The sequence below is a fragment of the Chiloscyllium punctatum genome, chromosome 18 (assembly GCF_047496795.1).
Source record: "Chiloscyllium punctatum isolate Juve2018m chromosome 18, sChiPun1.3, whole genome shotgun sequence".
Taxonomy (NCBI): Eukaryota; Metazoa; Chordata; class Chondrichthyes; order Orectolobiformes; family Hemiscylliidae; genus Chiloscyllium; species Chiloscyllium punctatum.
Genome location: NC_092756.1, coordinates 50,524,038 through 50,544,711, shown reverse-complemented (window position 1 = coordinate 50,544,711; position 20,674 = coordinate 50,524,038). Strand labels below are relative to the sequence as shown.

Genomic DNA, 20,674 nt, shown 5'->3' with positions numbered 1-20,674 from the left:
TTCCCTGTCTTTGAACCGGGCCGCCTGCGCAAGGAATGCGAATGCGGTAATGCTTTTCGTGGAAGGATCAGAAGGGGGTAACTACACTCTCAAACAGAATGGCATATGATCAGAACCAGGTTGGAGAAAAACTTTACAATGCTTTTGTACAGTAATTAAACGGAGCGGCATTGCATTGCACTACGAGCGACGATTTATTCGAGCAAATTCGAAGGCAGGTTTGCACAAGGGAAAGCAGGCAAAAAAGCTCCGTTCTAGTCGATGTCAAAGGCTGCAGTTGAAGAGCAAAGCAGTTTCTGCCCAGTTTCGAACTGGGGACCTTTCGCGTGTAAGGCGAGCGTGATGACCACTACACTACAGAAACAAGCCTCGGTCGTCCCCGCTGCAGCTCAGTGGCATCCAGCACTGAAAGTTGAAGCCATTCGACCTTTCACCTTTCTGTTTCCGTTAGCTCGTTGTTTAATGGGACTTGTTTAATTTTGGCTATGTGGTGAGCATGGACGAGATACACCGAAGTATCTGTTTCCACGCGGTGTACCCCAATAACGTTGTGTCGCTTACACCTGATTTAAAGAATTACGTTTTTGCGGAGCTTACCTTCGCAGTCTGTGGCAAAATCTTTTCGTCTGTTCGACTGCTCACGGGAAAGGTAGCATTGTGAAACACTGCAGAAACGAACGACTTCCTTACTTTTGCTCCGACTGACCATACTCCGTGAAAATTTCCCAGATTCTCAGTTGAGGATTTTTGCAGCTGGAAGTTACCTCAGAAACCCTGTTAATTCGTAATGTATTGAGCGAATCGCAAAACAGAAAGCATTTAACACCGAACACAAACAAAACGGGAAAACCAAATGCATTTTCAGACACAGCGAGCATGAATGCTAAATGTGAGACAGTCAGGGGGCATGAGCCATAACGTAATCACACAACTAACAACAGGGCAATTCCAAACTACTCTTTCAAAAATACTGGAGCCTGAGTGCACCACCACTTCCCAGACAATGCTGCAAAGAGACAAAAAAAGAACATAATAAGAATGGGCCATCAAAAGTGAATTTCACCAATCACAGTCTCGATTAGATTACCTTTCCCTTCCGATGACTCCAGGACTGAAATGAAGGAAGTGGGAGAAATTCAATAACATATGACATCGAAATACATTGGAACGATTTTCTCATTGGCCAGAAAACCAAATAACGACGAGTCGAGTCACCGTAGGAGTCTGTTTCGCAACAACGATGAAATAGCAGTCTCCATTCGGTTCCAGTAAAAGCTCAACTTGCCTGGAACAGAAAGCAACAGTAGAGCCGCTGGCGATTTTCCGCGCGGGAGGCGAACACGATCATGACAGCACAGACCCTTTGGGAAATTCGGCACTTGCCAACACCACAATCAATTCCCAGGGAAGCAAACTCATTTTGCTTCAGTTTTAAACAGAAATGCCGCAGGGGATCGAAACAGCATTTAAACTAGCTGCTCCGCAGAAATGGCAGCGGTGGGATTCGAACCCACGCCTCTGTCGAGACAGGAGCCTTAATCCAGCGCCTTAGACCGCTCGGCCACACTACCAACACGCCCACGACTCCATTTTCTTCCACTTCCAATTGTGTTCCTGCATAACAACAGATGTAAACTCACGTGAAAAGGGTTCCATGATCCCTCTCCGACTCGCACAGCTGCTGGGATGTGCCCGTCTACAATATCAATTTCTCAGCAGTTAACGATAGCCCATCAATCCAGACAAAAATCACTGGTAAACTGAGTCTATCTTCTCAGACTCGATTCAGCGACAGATGTATCTGTGAGTGCGTGAGAATATATGATCGGTTATGATTGGGTCAAATTACCATGAGCTACTTGACATTACTGCAATTTCGATTCTTGCTTTGCTCAATGATTTCACCCATTGCTCGAAACAGGACAACTTTCACGTTTACACGGAACATGAAACACACCGGACTACAGGGGAAATGCACAAAGCTGAGCAGGCCGTGTCCCAAATCATACCGTGCAGCATAGTTTCAGTCACTGTGTCTGTTTTGCAGAATAAGGTTCCCAAAGAATGTTCCACCCTAAAACCGGAGGTAGCATTACAATCCGAGAAGGACAGATTACATTGTGAGGAAGGTCTGACCTCGGGGCTAGTTCGAGATGCCACTTTCCTTGCCTTTTACCTAACCGTGCAATTTGCTGCAGATTGCACCTGGACATGAGCCTCATGGATACCAACTGAGTTGGAAACCTGTGTGGGAATCGATGAGAAAAAGCGACTCAATAAAGTTTAACAAGTTCCATGGTGCTTTTTAGAAATGCAGTTTCTCTTCACCTCAATCCAAAAGGCAGTTTCCGAACATAGTAACAGAAGTCAAAAGGTAATTACCTCACCCCACCCCCACTCCGGAAGAGGTGCTAACTGCCCTTGATTGCTTTTTGTTCACGATGTGAAGAGCTCTCACGCCTGAGTCACCGTCACGTCTCTGGTTGCTGAGTGAATCACAACGAAGGACTTTCTCCAGAGCTGCAACTGCCTCACTTCCCCACTCGCCCTCCCCGTTTACATTTTCCTGCTCGTCAGTGATTTAATGAAAACCAAATGGATGCGATGTCATTCTGTAGCCTCTCTGTCGATTCCTCCGTTTCCGTTCCAACCTGGCTTAGATCTCGGGGCGCACCTTAATACTAGCGACGCTATGAAAGCACAGGTCCAGAGGTTCCTCTGAGAGTGGAATTTCTTTCATTGCTGTTGCTGATTGAATGAGCCACTAACGTGCGAACTGCTCCAAAACATGATTCAGGACCTCTGGTGCCAATTCTCACACGTTGAATAACGACAGACACCTTCCAAATGAGGTCTTTCAGAGACGACTTTGGGATACATTTGACAGACAGACTAGTTGAGGAATCCGTGGTGCACTGTGACACCAGCACATCAGCTTCTTCCCTGTCTTTGAACCGGGCCGCCTGCGCAAGGAATGCGAATGCGATAATGCTTTTCGTGGAAGGATCAGAAGTGGGTAACTACACTCTCAAACAGAATGGCATATGATCAGAACCAGGTTGGAGAAAAACTTTACAATGCTTTTGCACAGTAATTAAACGGAGCGGCATTGCATTGCACTACGAGCGACGATTTATTCGAGCAAACTCGAAGGCAGGTTTGCACAAGGGAAAGCAGGCAAAAAAGCTCCGCTCTAGTCGATGTCAAAGGCTGCAGTTGAAGAGCAAAGCAGTTTCTGCCCAGTTTCGAACTGGGGACCTTTCGCGTGAAAGGCGAACGTGATGACCACTACACTACAGAAACAAGCCTCGGACGTCCCCGCTGCAGCTCAGTGGCATCCAGCACTGAAAGTTGAAGCCATTCGACCTTTCACCTTTCTGTTTCCGTTAGCTCGTTGTTTAATGGGACTTGTTTAATTTTGGCTATGTGGTGAGCATGGACGAGATACACCGAAGTATCTGTTTCCACGCGGTGTACCCCAATAACGTTGTGTCGCTTACACCTGCTTTAAAGAATTACGTTTTTGCGGAGCTTACCGTCGCAGTCTGTGGCAAAATCTTTTCGTCTGTTCGACTGCTCACGGGAAAGGTAGCATTGTGAAACACTGCAGAAACGAACGACTTCCTTACTTTTGTTCCGACTGACCATACTCCGTGAAAATTTCCCAGATTCTCAGTTGAGGATTTTTGCAGCTGGAAGTTACCTCAGAAACCCTGTTAATTCGTAATGTATTGAGCGAATCGCAAAACAGAAAGCATTTAACACGGAACACAAACAAAACGGGAAAACCAAATGCATTTTCAGACACTGCGAGCATGAATGCTAAATGTGAGACAGTCAGGGGGCATGAGCCATAACGTAATCACACAACTAACAACAGGGCAATTCCAAACTACTCTTTCAAACATACTGGAGCCTGAGTGCACCACCACTTCCCAGACAATGCTGCAAAGAGACAAAAAAAGAACATAATAAGAATGGGCCATAAAAAGTGAATTTCACCAATCACAGTCTCGATTAGATTACCTTTCCCTTCCGATGACTCCAGGACTGAAATGAAGGAAGTGGGAGAAATTCAATAACATATGACATCGAAATACATTGGAACGATTTTCTCATTGGCCAGAAAACCAAATAACGACGAGTCGAGTCACCGTAGGACTCTGTTTCGCAACAACGATGAAATAGCAGTCTCCATTCGGTTCCAGTAAAAGCTCAACTTGCCTGGAACAGAAAGCAACAGTAGAGCCGCTGGCGATTTTCCGCGCGGGAGGCGAACACGTTCATGACAGCACAGACACTTTGGAAAATTCGGCACTTACCAACACCACAATCAATTCCCCGGGAAGCAAACTCATTTTGCTTCAGTTTTAAACAGAAATGCCGCAGGGGATCGAAACAGCATTTAAACTAGCTGCTCCGCAGAAATGGCAGCAGTGGGATTCGAGCCCACGCCTCTGTCGAGACTGGAGCCTTAATCCAGCGCCTTAGACCGCTCGGCCACACTACCAACACGCCCACGACTCCATTTTCTTGCACTTCCAATTGTGTTCCTGCATAACAACAGATGTAAACTCACGTGAAAAGGGTTCCATGATCCCTCTCCGACTCGCACAGCTGCTGGGATGTGCCCGTCTACAATATCAATTTCTCAGCAGTTAACGATAGCCCATCAATCCAGACAAAAATCACTGGTAAACTGAGTCTATCTTCTCAGACTCGATTCAGCTACAGATGTATCTGTGAGTGCGTGAGAATATATGATCGGTTATGATTGGTCAAATTACCATGAGCTACTTGACATTACTGCAATTTCGATTCTTGCTTTGCTCAATGATTTCACCCATTGCTCGAAACAGGACAACGTTCACGTTTACACGGAACATGAAACACACCGGACTACAGGGGAAATGCACAAAGCTGAGCAGGCCGTGTCCCAAATCATACCGTGCAGCATAGTTTCAGTCACTGTGTCTGTTTTGCAGAATAAGGTTCCCAAAGAATGTTCCACCCTAAAACCGGAGGTAGCATTACAATCCGAGAAGGACAGATTACATTGTGAGGAAGGTCTGACCTCGGGGCCGGTTCGAGATGCCACTTTCCTTGCCTTTTACCTAACCGTGCAATTTGCTGCAGATTGCACCTGGACATGAGCCTCATGGATACCAACTGAGTTGGAAACCTGTGTGGGAATCGATGAGAAAAAGCGACTCAATAAAGTTTAACAAGTTCCATGGTGCTTTTTAGAAATGCAGTTTCTCTTCACCTCAATCCAAAAGGCAGTTTCCGAACATAGTAACAGAAGTCAAAAGGTAATTACCTCACCCCACCCCCACTCCGGAAGAGGTGCTAACTGCCCTTGATTGCTTTTTGTTCACGATGTGAAGAGCTCTCACGCCTGAGTCACCGTCACGTCTCTGGTTGCTGAGTGAATCACAACGAAGGACTTTCTCCAGAGCTGCAACTGCCTCACTTCCCCACTCGCCCTCCCCGTTTACATTTTCCTGCTCGTCAGTGATTTAATGAAAACCAAATGGATGCGATGTCATTCTGTAGCCTCTCTGTCGATTCCTCCGTTTCCGTTCCAACCTGGCTTAGATCTCGGGGCGCACCTTAATACTAGCGACGCTATGAAAGCACAGGTCCAGAGGTTCCTCTGAGAGTGGAATTTCTTTCATTGCTGTTGCTGATTGAATGAGCCACTAACGTGCGAACTGCTCCAAAACATGATTCAGGACCTCTGGTGCCAATTCTCACACGTTGAATAACGACAGACACCTTCCAAATGAGGTCTTTCAGAGACGACTTTGGGATACATTTGACAGACAGACTAGTTGAGGAATCCGTGGTGCACTGTGACACCAGCACATCAGCTTCTTCCCTGTCTTTGAACCGGGCCGCCTGCGCAAGGAATGCGAATGCGGTAATGCTTTTCGTGGAAGGATCAGAAGGGGGTAACTACACTCTCAAACAGAATGGCATATGATCAGAACCAGGTTGGAGAAAAACTTTACAATGCTTTTGCACAGTAATTAAACGGAGCGGCATTGCATTGCACTACGAGCGACGATTTATTCGAGCAAACTCGAAGGCAGGTTTGCACATGGGAAAGCAAGCAAGAAAGCTCCGTTCTAGTCGATGTCAAAGGCTGCAGTTGAAGAGCAAAGCAGTTTCTGCCCAGTTTCGAACTGGGGACCTTTCGCGTGTAAGGCGAACCTGATGGCCACTATACGACAGAAACAAGCCTCGGTCGTCCCCGCTGCAGCTCAGTGGCATCCAGCACTGAAAGTTGAAGCCATTCGACCTTTCACCTTTCTGTTTCCGTTAGCTCGTTGTTTAATGGGACTTGTTTAATTTTGGCTATGTGGTGAGCATGGACGAGATACACCGAAGTATCTGTTTCCACGCGGTGTACCCCAATAACGTTGTGTCGCTTACACCTGCTTTAAAGAATTACGTTTTTGCGGAGCTTACCGTCGCAGTCTGTGGCAAAATCTTTTCGTCTGTTCGACTGCTCACGGGAAAGGTAGCATTGTGAAACACTGCAGAAACGAACGACTTCCTTACTTTTGCTCCGACTGACCATACTCCGTGAAAATTTCCCAGATTCTCAGTTGAGGATTTTTGCAGCTGGAAGTTACCTCAGAAACCCTGTTAATTCGTAATGTATTGAGCGAATCGCAAAACAGAAAGCATTTAACACGGAACACAAACAAAACGGGAAAACCAAATGCATTTTCAGACACAGCGAGCATGAATGCTAAATGTGAGACAGTCAGGGGTCATGAGCCATAACGTAATCACACAACTAACAACAGGGCAATTCCAAACTACTCTTTCAAACATACTGGAGCCTGAGTGCACCACCACTTCCCAGACAATGCTGCAAAGAGACAAAAAAAGAACATAATAAGAATGGGCCATAAAAAGTGAATTTCACCAATCACAGTCTCGATTAGATTGCCTTTCCCTTCCGATGACTCCAGGACTGAAATGAAGGAAGTGGGAGAAATTCAATAACATATGACATCGAAATACATTGGAACGATTTTCTCATTGGCCAGAAAACCAAATAACGACGAGTCGAGTCACCGTAGGACTCTGTTTCGCAACAACGATGAAATAGCAGTCTCCATTCGGTTCCACTAAAAGCTCAACTTGCCTGGAACAGAAAGCAAGAGTCGAGCCGCTGGCGATTTTCCGCGCGGGAGGCGAACACGAGCATGACAGCACAGACACTTTGGAAAATTCGGCACTTACCAACACCACAATCAATTCCCCGGGAAGCAAACTCATTTTGCTTCTGTTTTAAACAGAAATGCCGCAGGGGATCGAAACAGCATTTAAACTAGCTGCCCCGCAGAAATGGCAGCGGTGGGATTCGAACCAACGCCTCTGTCGAGACTGGAGCCTTAATCCAGCGCCTTAGACCGCTCGGCCACACTACCAACACGCCCACGACACCATTTTCTTGCACTTCCAATTGTGTTCCTGCATAACAACAGATGTAAACTCACGTGAAAAGGGTTCCATGATCCCTCTCCGACTCGCACAGCTGCTGGGATGTGCCCGTCTACAATATCAATTTCTCAGCAGTTAACGATAGCCCATCAATCCAGACAAAAATCACTGGTAAACTGAGTCTATCTTCTCAGACTTCGATTCAGCTACAGATGTATCTGTGAGTGCGTGAGAATATATGATCGGTTATGATTGGGTCAAATTACCATGAGCTACTTAACATTCCTGCAAATTCGATTCTTGCTTTGCTCAATGATTTCACCCATTGCTCGAAACAGGACAACTTTCACGTTTACACGGAACATGAAACACACCGGACTACAGGGGAAATGCACAAAGCTGAGCAGGCAGTGTCCCAAATCATACCGTGCAGCATAGTTTCAGTCACTGTGTCTGTTTTGCAGAATAAGGTTCCCAAAGAATGTTCCACCCTAAAACCGGAGGTAGCATTACAATCCGAGAAGGACAGATTACATTGTGAGGAAGGTCTGACCTCGGGGCCGGTTCGAGAAGCCACTAAACTTGCCTTTTACCTAACCGTGCAATTTGCTGCAGATTGCAACTGGACATGAGCCTCATGGATACCAACTGAGTTGGAAACCTGTGTGGGAATCGATGAGAATAAGCGACTCAATAAAGTTTAACAAGTTCCATGGTGCTTTTTAGAAATGCAGTTTCTCTTCACCTCAATCCAAAAGGCAGTTTCCGAACATAGTAACAGAAGTCAAAAGGTAATTACCTCAGCCCACCCCCCACTCCGGAAGAGGTGCTAACTGCCCTTGATTGCTTTTTGTTCACGATGTGAAGAGCTCTCACGCCTGAGTCACCGTCACGTCTCTGGTTGCTGAGTGAATCACAACGAGGGACTTTCTCCAGAGCTGCAACTGCCTCACTTCCCCACTCGCCCTCCCCGTTTACATTTTCCTGCTCGTCAGTGATTTAATGAAAACCAAATGGATGCGATGTCATTCTGTAGCCTCTCTGTCGATTCCTCCGTTTCCGTTCCAACCTGGCTTAGATCTCGGGGCGCACCTTAATACTAGCGACGCTATGAAAGCACAGGTCCAGAGGTTCCTCTGAGAGTGGAATTTCTTTCATTGCTGTTGCTGATTGAATGAGCCACTAACGTGCGAACTGCTCCAAAACATGATTCAGGACCTCTGGTGCCAATACTCACACGTTGAATAACGACAGACACCTTCCAAATGAGGTCTTTCAGAGACGACTGTGGGATAGACAGACTAGTTGAGGAATCCGTGGTGCACTGTGACACCAGCACATCAGCTTCTTCCCTGTCTTTGAACCGGGCCGCCTGCGCAAGGAATGCGAATGCGGTAATGCTTTTCGTGGAAGGATCAGAAGGGGGTAACTACACTCTCAAACAGAATGGCATATGATCAGAACCAGGTTGGAGAAAAACTTTACAATGCTTTTGCACAGTAATTAAACGGAGCGGCATTGCATTGCACTACGAGCGACGATTTATTCGAGCAAACTCGAAGGCAGGTTTGCACATGGGAAAGCAAGCAAGAAAGCTCCGTTCTTGTCGATGTCAAAGGCTGCAGTTGAAGAGCAAAGCAGTTTCTGCCCACTTTCGAACTGGGGACCTTTCGCGTGTAAGGCGAACGTGATGACCACTACACTACAGAAACAAGCCTCGGTCGTCCCCGCTGCAGCTCAGTGGCATCCAGCACTGAAAGTTGAAGCCATTCGACCTTTCACCTTTCTGTTTCCGTTAGCTCGTTGTTTAATGGGACTTGTTTAATTTTGGCTATGTGGTGAGCATGGACGAGATACACCGAAGTATCTGTTTCCACGCGGTGTACCCCAATAACGTTGTGTCGCTTACACCTGCTTTAAAGAATTACGTTTTTGCGGAGCTTACCGTCGCAGTCTGTGGCAAAATCTTTTCGTCTGTTCGACTGCTCACGGGAAAGGTAGCATTGTGAAACACTGCAGAAACGAACGACTTCCTTACTTTTGCTCCGACAGACCATACTCCGTGAAAATTTCCCAGATTCTCAGTTGAGGATTTTTGCAGCTGGAAGTTACCTCAGAAACCCTGTTAATTCGTAATGTATTGAGCGAATCGCAAAACAGAAAGCATTTAACACCGAACACAAACAAAACGGGAAAACCAAATGCATTTTCAGACACAGCGAGCATGAATGCTAAATGTGAGACAGTCAGGGGGCATGAGCCATAACGTAATCACACAACTAACAACAGGGCAATTCCAAACTACTCTTTCAAACATACTGGAGCCTGAGTGCACCACCACTTCCCAGACAATGCTGCAAAGAGACAAAAAAAGAACATAATAAGAATGGGCCATCAAAAGTGAATTTCACCAATCACAGTCTCGATTAGATTACCTTTCCCTTCCGATGACTCCAGGACTGAAATGATGGAAGTGGGAGAAATTCAATAACATATGACATCGAAATACATTGGAACGATTTTCTCATTGGCCAGAAAACCAAATAACGACGAGTCGAGTCACCGTAGGACTCTGTTTCGCAACAACGATGAAATAGCAGTCTCCATTCGGTTCCAGTAAAAGCTCAACTTGCCTGGAACAGAAAGCAAGAGTAGAGCCGCTGGCGATTTTCCGCGCGGGAGGCGAACACGAGCATGACAGCACAGACACTTTGGAAAATTCGGCACTGACCAACACCACAATCAATTCCCCGGGAAGCAAACTCATTTTGCTTCTGTTTTAAACAGAAATGCCGCAGGGGATCGAAACAGCATTTAAACTAGCTGCTCCGCAGAAATGGCAGCGGTGGGATTCGAACCCACGCCTCTGTCGAGACTGGAGCCTTAATCCAGCGCCTAAGACCGCTCGGCCACACTACCAACACGCCCACGACTCCATTTGCTTGCACTTCCAATTGTGTTCCTGCATAACAACAGATGTAAACTCACGTGAAAAGGGTTCCATGATCCCTCTCCGACTCGCACAGCTGCTGGGATGTGCCCGTCTACAATATCAATTTCTCAGCAGTTAACGATAGCCCATCAATCCAGACAAAAATCACTGGTAAACTGAGTCTATCTTCTCAGACTTCGATTCAGCTACAGATGTATCTGTGAGTGCGTGAGAATATATGATCGATTATGATTGGGTCAAATTACCATGAGCTACTTGACATTACTGCAATTTCGATTCTTGCTTTGCTCAATGATTTCACCCATTGCTCGAAACAGGACAACTTTCACGTTTACACGGAACATGAAACACACCGGACTACAGGGGAAATGCACAAAGCTGAGCAGGCCGTGTCCCAAATCATACCGTGCAGCATAGTTTCAGTCACTGTGTCTGTTTTGCAGAATAAGGTTCCCAAAGAATGTTCCACCCTAAAACCGGAGGTAGCATTACAATCCGAGAAGGACAGATTACATTGTGAGGAAGGTCTGACCTCGGGGCCGGTTCGAGATGCCACTTTCCTTGCCTTTTACCTAACCGTGCAATTTGCTGCAGATTGCACCTGGACATGAGCCTCATGGATACCAACTGAGTTGGAAACCTGTGTGGGAATCGATGAGAAAAAGCGACTCAATAAAGTTTAACAAGTTCCATGGTGCTTTTTAGAAATGCAGTTTCTCTTCACCTCAATCCAAAAGGCAGTTTCCGAACATAGTAACAGAAGTCAAAAGGTAATTACCTCACCCCACCCCCACTCCGGAAGAGGTGCTAACTGCCCTTGATTGCTTTTTGTTCACGATGTGAAGAGCTCTCACGCCTGAGTCACCGTCACGTCTCTGGTTGCTGAGTGAATCACAACGAAGGACTTTCTCCAGAGCTGCAACTGCCTCACTTCCCCACTCGCCCTCCCCGTTTACATTTTCCTGCTCGTCAGTGATTTAATGAAAACCAAATGGATGCGATGTCATTCTGTAGCCTCTCTGTCGATTCCTCCGTTTCCGTTCCAACCTGGCTTAGATCTCGGGGCGCACCTTAATACTAGCGACGCTATGAAAGCACAGGTCCAGAGGTTCCTCTGAGAGTGGAATTTCTTTCATTGCTGTTGCTGATTGAATGAGCCACTAACGTGCGAACTGCTCCAAAACATGATTCAGGACCTCTGGTGCCAATTCTCACACGTTGAATAACGACAGACACCTTCCAAATGAGGTCTTTCAGAGACGACTTTGGGATACATTTGACAGACAGACTAGTTGAGGAATCCGTGGTGCACTGTGACACCAGCACATCAGCTTCTTCCCTGTCTTTGAACCGGGCCGCCTGCGCAAGGAATGCGAATGCGGTAATGCTTTTCGTGGAAGGATCAGAAGGGGGTAACTACACTCTCAAACAGAATGGCATATGATCAGAACCAGGTTGGAGAAAAACTTTACAATGCTTTTGCACAGTAATTAAACGGAGCGGCATTGCATTGCACTACGAGCAACGATTTATTCGAGCAAACTCGAAGGCAGGTTTGCACATGGGAAAGCAAGCAAGAAAGCTCCGTTCTAGTCGATGTCAAAGGCTGCAGTTGAAGAGCAAAGCAGTTTCTGCCCAGTTTCGAACTGGGGACCTTTCGCGTGTAAGGCGAACCTGATGGCCACTATACGACAGAAACAAGCCTCGGTCGTCCCCGCTGCAGCTCAGTGGCATCCAGCACTGAAAGTTGAAGCCATTCGACCTTTCACCTTTCTGTTTCCGTTAGCTCGTTGTTTAATGGGACTTGTTTAATTTTGGCTATGTGGTGAGCATGGACGAGATACACCGAAGTATCTGTTTCCACGCGGTGTACCCCAATAACGTTGTGTCGCTTACACCTGCTTTAAAGAATTACGTTTTTGCGGAGCTTACCGTCGCAGTCTGTGGCAAAATCTTTTCGTCTGTTCGACTGCTCACGGGAAAGGTAGCATTGTGAAACACTGCAGAAACGAACGACTTCCTTACTTTTGCTCCGACTGACCATACTCCGTGAAAATTTCCCAGATTCTCAGTTGAGGATTTTTGCAGCTGGAAGTTACCTCAGAAACCCTGTTAATTCGTAATGTATTGAGCGAATCGCAAAACAGAAAGCATTTAACACGGAACACAAACAAAACGGGAAAACCAAATGCATTTTCAGACACAGCGAGCATGAATGCTAAATGTGAGACAGTCAGGGGTCATGAGCCATAACGTAATCACACAACTAACAACAGGGCAATTCCAAACTACTCTTTCAAACATACTGGAGCCTGAGTGCACCACCACTTCCCAGACAATGCTGCAAAGAGACAAAAAAAGAACATAATAAGAATGGGCCATCAAAAGTGAATTTCACCAATCACAGTCTCGATTAGATTACCTTTCCCTTCCGATGACTCCAGGACTGAAATGATGGAAGTGGGAGAAATTCAATAACATATGACATCGAAATACATTGGAACGATTTTCTCATTGGCCAGAAAACCAAATAACGACGAGTCGAGTCACCGTAGGACTCTGTTTCGCAACAACGATGAAATAGCAGTCTCCATTCGGTTCCAGTAAAAGCTCAACTTGCCTGGAACAGAAAGCAAGAGTAGAGCCGCTGGCGATTTTCCGCGCGGGAGGCGAACACGAGCATGACAGCACAGACACTTTGGAAAATTCGGCACTGACCAACACCACAATCAATTCCCCGGGAAGCAAACTCATTTTGCTTCTGTTTTAAACAGAAATGCCGCAGGGGATCGAAACAGCATTTAAACTAGCTGCTCCGCAGAAATGGCAGCGGTGGGATTCGAACCCACGCCTCTGTCGAGACTGGAGCCTTAATCCAGCGCCTCTCCCACACGACCAACACGCCCACGACTCCATTTTCTTGCCCTTCCAATTGTGTTCCTGCATAACAACAGATGTAAACTCACGTGAAAAGGGTTCCATGATCCCTCTCCGACTCGCACAGCTGCTGGGATGTGCCCGTCTACAATATCAATTTCTCAGCAGTTAACGATAGCCCATCAATCCAGACAAAAATCACTGGTAAACTGAGTCTATCTTCTCAGACTTCGATTCAGCTACAGATGTATCTGTGAGTGCGTGAGAATATATGATCGATTATGATTGGGTCAAATTACCATGAGCTACTTGACATTACTGCAATTTCGATTCTTGCTTTGCTCAATGATTTCACCAATTGCTCGAAACAGGACAACTTTCACGTTTACACGGAACATGAAACACACCGGACTACAGGGGAAATGCACAAAGCTGAGCAGGCCGTGTCCCAAATCATACCGTGCAGCATAGTTTCAGTCACTGTGTCTGTTTTGCAGAATAAGGTTCCCAAAGAATGTTCCACCCTAAAACCGGAGGTAGCATTACAATCCGAGAAGGACAGATTACATTGTGAGGAAGGTCTGACCTCGGGGCCGGTTCGAGATGCCACTTTCCTTGCCTTTTACCTAACCGTGCAATTTGCTGCAGATTGCACCTGGACATGAGCCTCATGGATACCAACTGAGTTGGAAACCTGTGTGGGAATCGATGAGAAAAAGCGACTCAATAAAGTTTAACAAGTTCCATGGTGCTTTTTAGAAATGCAGTTTCTCTTCACCTCAATCCAAAAGGCAGTTTCCGAACATAGTAACAGAAGTCAAAAGGTAATTACCTCACCCCACCCCCACTCCGGAAGAGGTGCTAACTGCCCTTGATTGCTTTTTGTTCACGATGTGAAGAGCTCTCACGCCTGAGTCACCGTCACGTCTCTGGTTGCTGAGTGAATCACAACGAAGGACTTTCTCCAGAGCTGCAACTGCCTCACTTCCCCACTCGCCCTCCCCGTTTACATTTTCCTGCTCGTCAGTGATTTAATGAAAACCAAATGGATGCGATGTCATTCTGTAGCCTCTCTGTCGATTCCTCCGTTTCCGTTCCAACCTGGCTTAGATCTCGGGGCGCACCTTAATACTAGCGACGCTATGAAAGCACAGGTCCAGAGGTTCCTCTGAGAGTGGAATTTCTTTCATTGCTGTTGCTGATTGAATGAGCCACTAACGTGCGAACTGCTCCAAAACATGATTCAGGACCTCTGGTGCCAATTCTCACACGTTGAATAACGACAGACACCTTCCAAATGAGGTCTTTCAGAGACGACTTTGGGATGCATTTGACAGACAGACTAGTTGAGGAATCCGTGGTGCACTGTGACACCAGCACATCAGCTTCTTCCCTGTCTTTGAACCGGGCCGCCTGCGCAAGGAATGCGAATGCGGTAATGCTTTTCGTGGAAGGATCAGAAGGGGGTAACTACACTCTCAAACAGAATGGCATATGATCAGAACCAGGTTGGAGAAAAACTTTACAATGCTTTTCCACAGTAATTAAACGGAGCGGTATTGCATTGCACTACGAGCGACGATTTATTCGAGCAAACTCGAAGGCAGGTTTGCACATGGGAAAGCAAGCAAGAAAGCTCCGTTCTTGTCGATGTCAAAGGCTGCAGTTGAAGAGCAAAGCAGTTTCTGCCCAGTTTCGAACTGGGGACGTTTCGCGTGTAAGGCGAACGTGATGACCACTACACTACAGAAACAAGCCTCGGTCGTCCCCGCTGCAGCTCAGTGGCATCCAGCACTGAAAGTTGAAGCCATTCGACCTTTCACCTTTCTGTTTCCGTTAGCTCGTTGTTTAATGGGACTTGTTTAATTTTGGCTATGTGGTGAGCATGGACGAGATACACCGAAGTATCTGTTTCCACGCGGTGTACCCCAATAACGTTGTGTCGCTTACACCTGCTTTAAAGAATTACGTTTTTGCGGAGCTTACCGTCGCAGTCTGTGGCAAAATCTTTTCGTCACTTCCTTACTTTTGCTCCGACTGACCATACTCCGTGAAAATTTCCCAGATTCTCAGTTGAGGATTTTTGCAGCTGGAAGTTACCTCAGAAACCCTGTTAATTCGTAATGTATTGAGCGAATCGCAAAACAGAAAGCATTTAACACCGAACACAAACAAAACGGGAAAACCAAATGCATTTTCAGACACAGCGAGCATGAATGCTAAATGTGAGACAGTCAGGGGGCATGAGCCATAACGTAATCACACAACTAACAACAGGGCAATTCCAAACTACTCTTTCAAACATACTGGAGCCTGAGTGCACCACCACTTCCCAGACAATGCTGCAAAGAGACAAAAAAAGAACATAATAAGAATGGGCCATCAAAAGTGAATTTCACCAATCACAGTCTCGATTAGATTACCTTTCCCTTCCGATGACTCCAGGACTGAAATGAAGGAAGTGGGAGAAATTCAATAACATATGACATCGAAATACATTGGAACGATTTTCTCATTGGCCAGAAAACCAAATAACGACGAGTCGAGTCACCGTAGGACTCTGTTTCGCAACAACGATGAAATAGCAGTCTCCATTCGGTTCCAGTAAAAGCTCAACTTGCCTGGAACAGAAAGCAAGAGTAGAGCCGCTGGCGATTTTCCGCGCGGGAGGCGAACACGAGCATGACAGCACAGACACTTTGGAAAATTCGGCACTTAACAACACCACAATCAGTTCCCCGGGAAGCAAACTCATTTTGCTTCTGTTTTAAACAGAAATGCCGCAGGGGATCGAAACAGCATTTAAACTAGCTGCTCCGCAGAAATGGCAGCGGTGGGATTCGAACCCACGCCTCTGTCGAGACTGGAGCCTTAATCCAGCGCCTAAGACCGCTCGGCCACACTACCAACACGCCCACGACTCCATTTGCTTGCACTTCCAATTGTGTTCCTGCATAACAACAGATGTAAACTCACGTGAAAAGGGTTCCATGATCCCTCTCCGACTCGCACAGCTGCTGGGATGTGCCCGTCTACAATATCAATTTCTCAGCAGTTAACGATAGCCCATCAATCCAGACAAAAATCACTGGTAAACTGAGTCTATCTTCTCAGACTTCGATTCAGCTACAGATGTATCTGTGAGTGCGTGAGAATATATGATCGATTATGATTGGGTCAAATTACCATGAGCTACTTGACATTACTGCAATTTCGATTCTTGCTTTGCTCAATGATTTCACCCATTGCTCGAAACAGGACAACTTTCACGTTTACACGGAACATGAAACACACCGGACTACAGGGGAAATGCACAAAGCTGAGCAGGCCGTGTCCCAAATCATACCGTGCAGCATAGTTTCAGTCACTGTGTCTGTTTTGCAGAATAAGGTTCCCAAAGAATGTTCCACCCTAAAACCGGAGGTAGCATTACAATCCGAGAAGGACAGATTACATTGTGAGGAAGGTCTGACCTCGGGGCCGGTTCGAGATGCCACTTTCCTTGCCTTTTACCTAACCGTGCAATTTGCTGCAGATTGCACCTGGACATGAGCCTCATGGATACCAACTGAGTTGGAAACCTGTGTGGGAATCGATGAGAAAAAGCGACTCAATAAAGTTTAACAAGTTCCATGGTGCTTTTTAGAAATGCAGTTTCTCTTCACCTCAATCCAAAAGGCAGTTTCCGAACATAGTAACAGAAGTCAAAAGGTAATTACCTCACCCCACCCCCACTCCGGAAGAGGTGCTAACTGCCCTTGATTGCTTTTTGTTCACGATGTGAAGAGCTCTCACGCCTGAGTCACCGTCACGTCTCTGGTTGCTGAGTGAATCACAACGAAGGACTTTCTCCAGAGCTGCAACTGCCTCACTTCCCCACTCGCCCTCCCCGTTTACATTTTCCTGCTCGTCAGTGATTTAATGAAAACCAAATGGATGCGATGTCATTCTGTAGCCTCTCTGTCGATTCCTCCGTTTCCGTTCCAACCTGGCTTAGATCTCGGGGCGCACCTTAATACTAGCGACGCTATGAAAGCACAGGTCCAGAGGTTCCTCTGAGAGTGGAATTTCTTTCATTGCTGTTGCTGATTGAATGAGCCACTAACGTGCGAACTGCTCCAAAACATGATTCAGGACCTCTGGTGCCAATTCTCACACGTTGAATAACGACAGACACCTTCCAAATGAGGTCTTTCAGAGACGACTTTGGGAAACATTTGACAGACAGACTAGTTGAGGAATCCGTGGTGCACTGTGACACCAGCACATCAGCTTCTTCCCTGTCTTTGAACCGGGCCGCCTGCGCAAGGAATGCGAATGCGGTAATGCTTTTCGTGGAAGGATCAGAAGGGGGTAACTACACTCTCAAACAGAATGGCATATGATCAGAACCAGGTTGGAGAAAAACTTTACAATGCTTTTGCACAGTAATTAAACGGAGCGGTATTGCATTGCACTACGAGCGACGATTTATTCGAGCAAACTCGAAGGCAGGTTTGCACATGGGAAAGCAAGCAAGAAAGCTCCGTTCTTGTCGATGTCAAAGGCTGCAGTTGAAGAGCAAAGCAGTTTCTGCCCAGTTTCGAACTGGGGACCTTTCGCGTGTAAGGCGAACGTGATGACCACTACACTACAGAAACAAGCCTCGGTCGTCCCCGCTGCAGCTCAGTGGCATCCAGCACTGAAAGTTGAAGCCATTCGACCTTTCACCTTTCTGTTTCCGTTAGCTCGTTGTTTAATGGGACTTGTTTAATTTTGGCTATGTGGTGAGCATGGACGAGATACACCGAAGTATCTGTTTCCACGCGGTGTACCCCAATAACGTTGTGTCGCTTACACCTGCTTTAAAGAATTACGTTTTTGCGGAGCTTACCGTCGCAGTCTGTGGCAAAATCTTTTCGTCTGTTCGACTGCTCACGGGAAAGGTAGCATTGTGAAACACTGCAGAAACGAACGACTTCCTTACTTTTGCTCCGACTGACCATACTCCGTGAAAATTTCCCAGATTCTCAGTTGAGGATTTTTGCAGCTGGAAGTTACCTCAGAAACCCTGTTAATTCGTAATGTATTGAGCGAATCGCAAAACAGAAAGCATTTAACACCGAACACAAACAAAACGGGAAAACCAAATGCATTTTCAGACACAGCGAGCATGAATGCTAAATGTGAGACAGTCAGGGGGCATGAGCCATAACGTAATCACACAACTAACAACAGGGCAATTCCAAACTACTCTTTCAAACATACTGGAGCCTGAGTGCACCACCACTTCCCAGACAATGCTGCAAAGAGACAAAAAAAGAACATAATAAGAATGGGCCATAAAAAGTGAATTTCACCAATCACAGTCTCGATTAGATTACCTTTCCCTTCCGATGACTCCAGGACTGAAATGAAGGAAGTGGGAGAAATTCAATAACATATGACATCGAAATACATTGGAACGATTTTCTCATTGGCCAGAAAACCAAATAACGACGAGTCGAGTCACCGTAGGACTCTGTTTCGCAACAACGATGAAATAGCAGTCTCCATTCGGTTCCAGTAAAAGCTCAACTTGCCTGGAACAGAAAGCAAGAGTAGAGCCGCTGGCGATTTTCCGCGCGGGAGGCGAACACGAGCATGACAGCACAGACACTTTGGAAAATTCGGCACTTAACAACACCACAATCAGTTCCCCGGGAAGCAAACTCATTTTGCTTCTGTTTTAAACAGAAATGCCGCAGGGGATCGAAACAGCATTTAAACTAGCTGCTCCGCAGAAATGGCAGCGGTGGGATTCGAACCCACGCCTCTGTCGAGACTGGAGCCTTAATCCAGCGCCTAAGACCGCTCGGCCACACTACCAACACGCCCACGACTCCATTTGCTTGCACTTCCAATTGTGTTCCTGCATAACAACAGATGTAAACTCACGTGAAAAGGGTTCCATGATCCCTCTCCGACTCGCACAGCTGCTGGGATGTGCCCGTCTACAATATCAATTTCTCAGCAGTTAACGATAGCCCATCAATCCAGACAAAAATCACTGGTAAACTGAGTCTATCTTCTCAGACTTCGATTCAGCTACAGATGTATCTGTGAGTGCGTGAGAATATATGATGGATTATGATTGGGTCAAATTACCATGAGCTACTTGACATTACTGCAATTTCGATTCTTGCTTTGCTCAATGATTTCACCCATTGCTCGAAACAGGACAACTTTCACGTTTACACGGAACATGAAACACACCGGACTACAGGGGAAATGCACAAAGCTGAGCAGGCCGTGTCCCAAATCATACCGTGCAGCATAGTTTCAGTCACTGTGTCTGTTTTGCAGAATAAGGTTCCCAAAGAATGTTCCACCCTAAAACCGGAGGTAGCATTACAATCCGAGAAGGACAGATTACATTGTGAGGAAGGTCTGACCTCGGGGCCGGTTCGAGATGCCACTTTCCTTGCCTTTTACCTAACCGTGCAATTTGCTGCAGATTGCACCTGGACATGAGCCTCATGGATACCAACTGAGTTGGAAACCTGTGTGGGAATCGATGAGAAAAAGCGACTCAATAAAGTTTAACAAGTTCCATGGTGCTTTTTAGAAATGCAGTTTCTCTTCACCTCAATCCAAAAGGCAGTTTCCGAACATAGTAACAGAAGTCAAAAGGTAATTACCTCACCCCACCCCCACTCCGGAAGAGGTGCTAACTGCCCTTGATTGCTTTTTGTTCACGATGTGAAGAGCTCTCACGCCTGAGTCACCGTCACGTCTCTGGTTGCTGAGTGAATCACAACGAAGGACTTTCTCCAGAGCTGCAACTGCCTCACTTCCCCACTCGCCCTCCCCGTTTACATTTTCCTGCTCGTCAGTGATTTAATGAAAACCAAATGGATGCGATGTCATTCTGTAGCCTCTCTGTCGATTCCTCCGTTTCCGTTCCAACCTGGCTTAGATCTCGGGGCGCACCTTAATACTAGCGACGCTATGAAAGCACAGGTCCAGAGGTTCCTCTGAGAGTGGAATTTCTTTCATTGCTGTTGCTGATTGAATGAGCCACTAACGTGCGAACTGCTCCAAAACATGATTCAGGACCTCTGGTGCCAATTCTCACACGTTGAATAACGACAGACACCTTCCAAATGAGGTCTTTCAGAGACGACTTTGGGAAACATTTGACAGACAGACTAGTTGAGGAATCCGTGGTGCACTGTGACACCAGCACATCAGCTTCTTCCCTGTCTTTGAACCGGGCCGCCTGCGCAAGGAATGCGAATGCGGTAATGCTTTTCGTGGAAGGATCAGAAGGGGGTAACTACACTCTCAAACAGAATGGCATATGATCAGAACCAGGTTGGAGAAAAACTTTACAATGCTTTTGCACAGTAATTAAACGGAGCG

The 20,674-nt window shown here is 46.5% G+C and overlaps 7 non-coding genes across 7 annotated transcripts; all 7 read right to left on the bottom strand.

Annotated features, from left to right (window-relative positions):
• Positions 1 to 291: 291 nt before the first annotated feature.
• Positions 292 to 364, bottom strand: trnav-uac (transfer RNA valine (anticodon UAC)). Its single transcript has one exon. It is a non-coding gene; the product is annotated as a tRNA-Val (tRNA).
• Positions 365 to 3,230: 2,866 nt separating this feature from the next.
• On the bottom strand, positions 3,231 to 3,303 carry trnae-uuc (transfer RNA glutamic acid (anticodon UUC)). The gene has a single exon. It is a non-coding gene; the product is annotated as a tRNA-Glu (tRNA).
• Positions 3,304 to 10,298: 6,995 nt separating this feature from the next.
• trnal-aag (transfer RNA leucine (anticodon AAG)) lies at positions 10,299 to 10,380 on the bottom strand. The gene has a single exon. It is a non-coding gene; the product is annotated as a tRNA-Leu (tRNA).
• A 4,591-nt stretch (positions 10,381 to 14,971) lies between these two features.
• Positions 14,972 to 15,044, bottom strand: trnav-uac (transfer RNA valine (anticodon UAC)). The gene has a single exon. It is a non-coding gene; the product is annotated as a tRNA-Val (tRNA).
• Positions 15,045 to 16,116: 1,072 nt separating this feature from the next.
• On the bottom strand, positions 16,117 to 16,198 carry trnal-aag (transfer RNA leucine (anticodon AAG)). The gene has a single exon. It is a non-coding gene; the product is annotated as a tRNA-Leu (tRNA).
• A 1,660-nt stretch (positions 16,199 to 17,858) lies between these two features.
• Positions 17,859 to 17,931, bottom strand: trnav-uac (transfer RNA valine (anticodon UAC)). Its single transcript has one exon. It is a non-coding gene; the product is annotated as a tRNA-Val (tRNA).
• A 1,125-nt stretch (positions 17,932 to 19,056) lies between these two features.
• On the bottom strand, positions 19,057 to 19,138 carry trnal-aag (transfer RNA leucine (anticodon AAG)). The gene has a single exon. It is a non-coding gene; the product is annotated as a tRNA-Leu (tRNA).
• Positions 19,139 to 20,674: the final 1,536 nt, after the last annotated feature.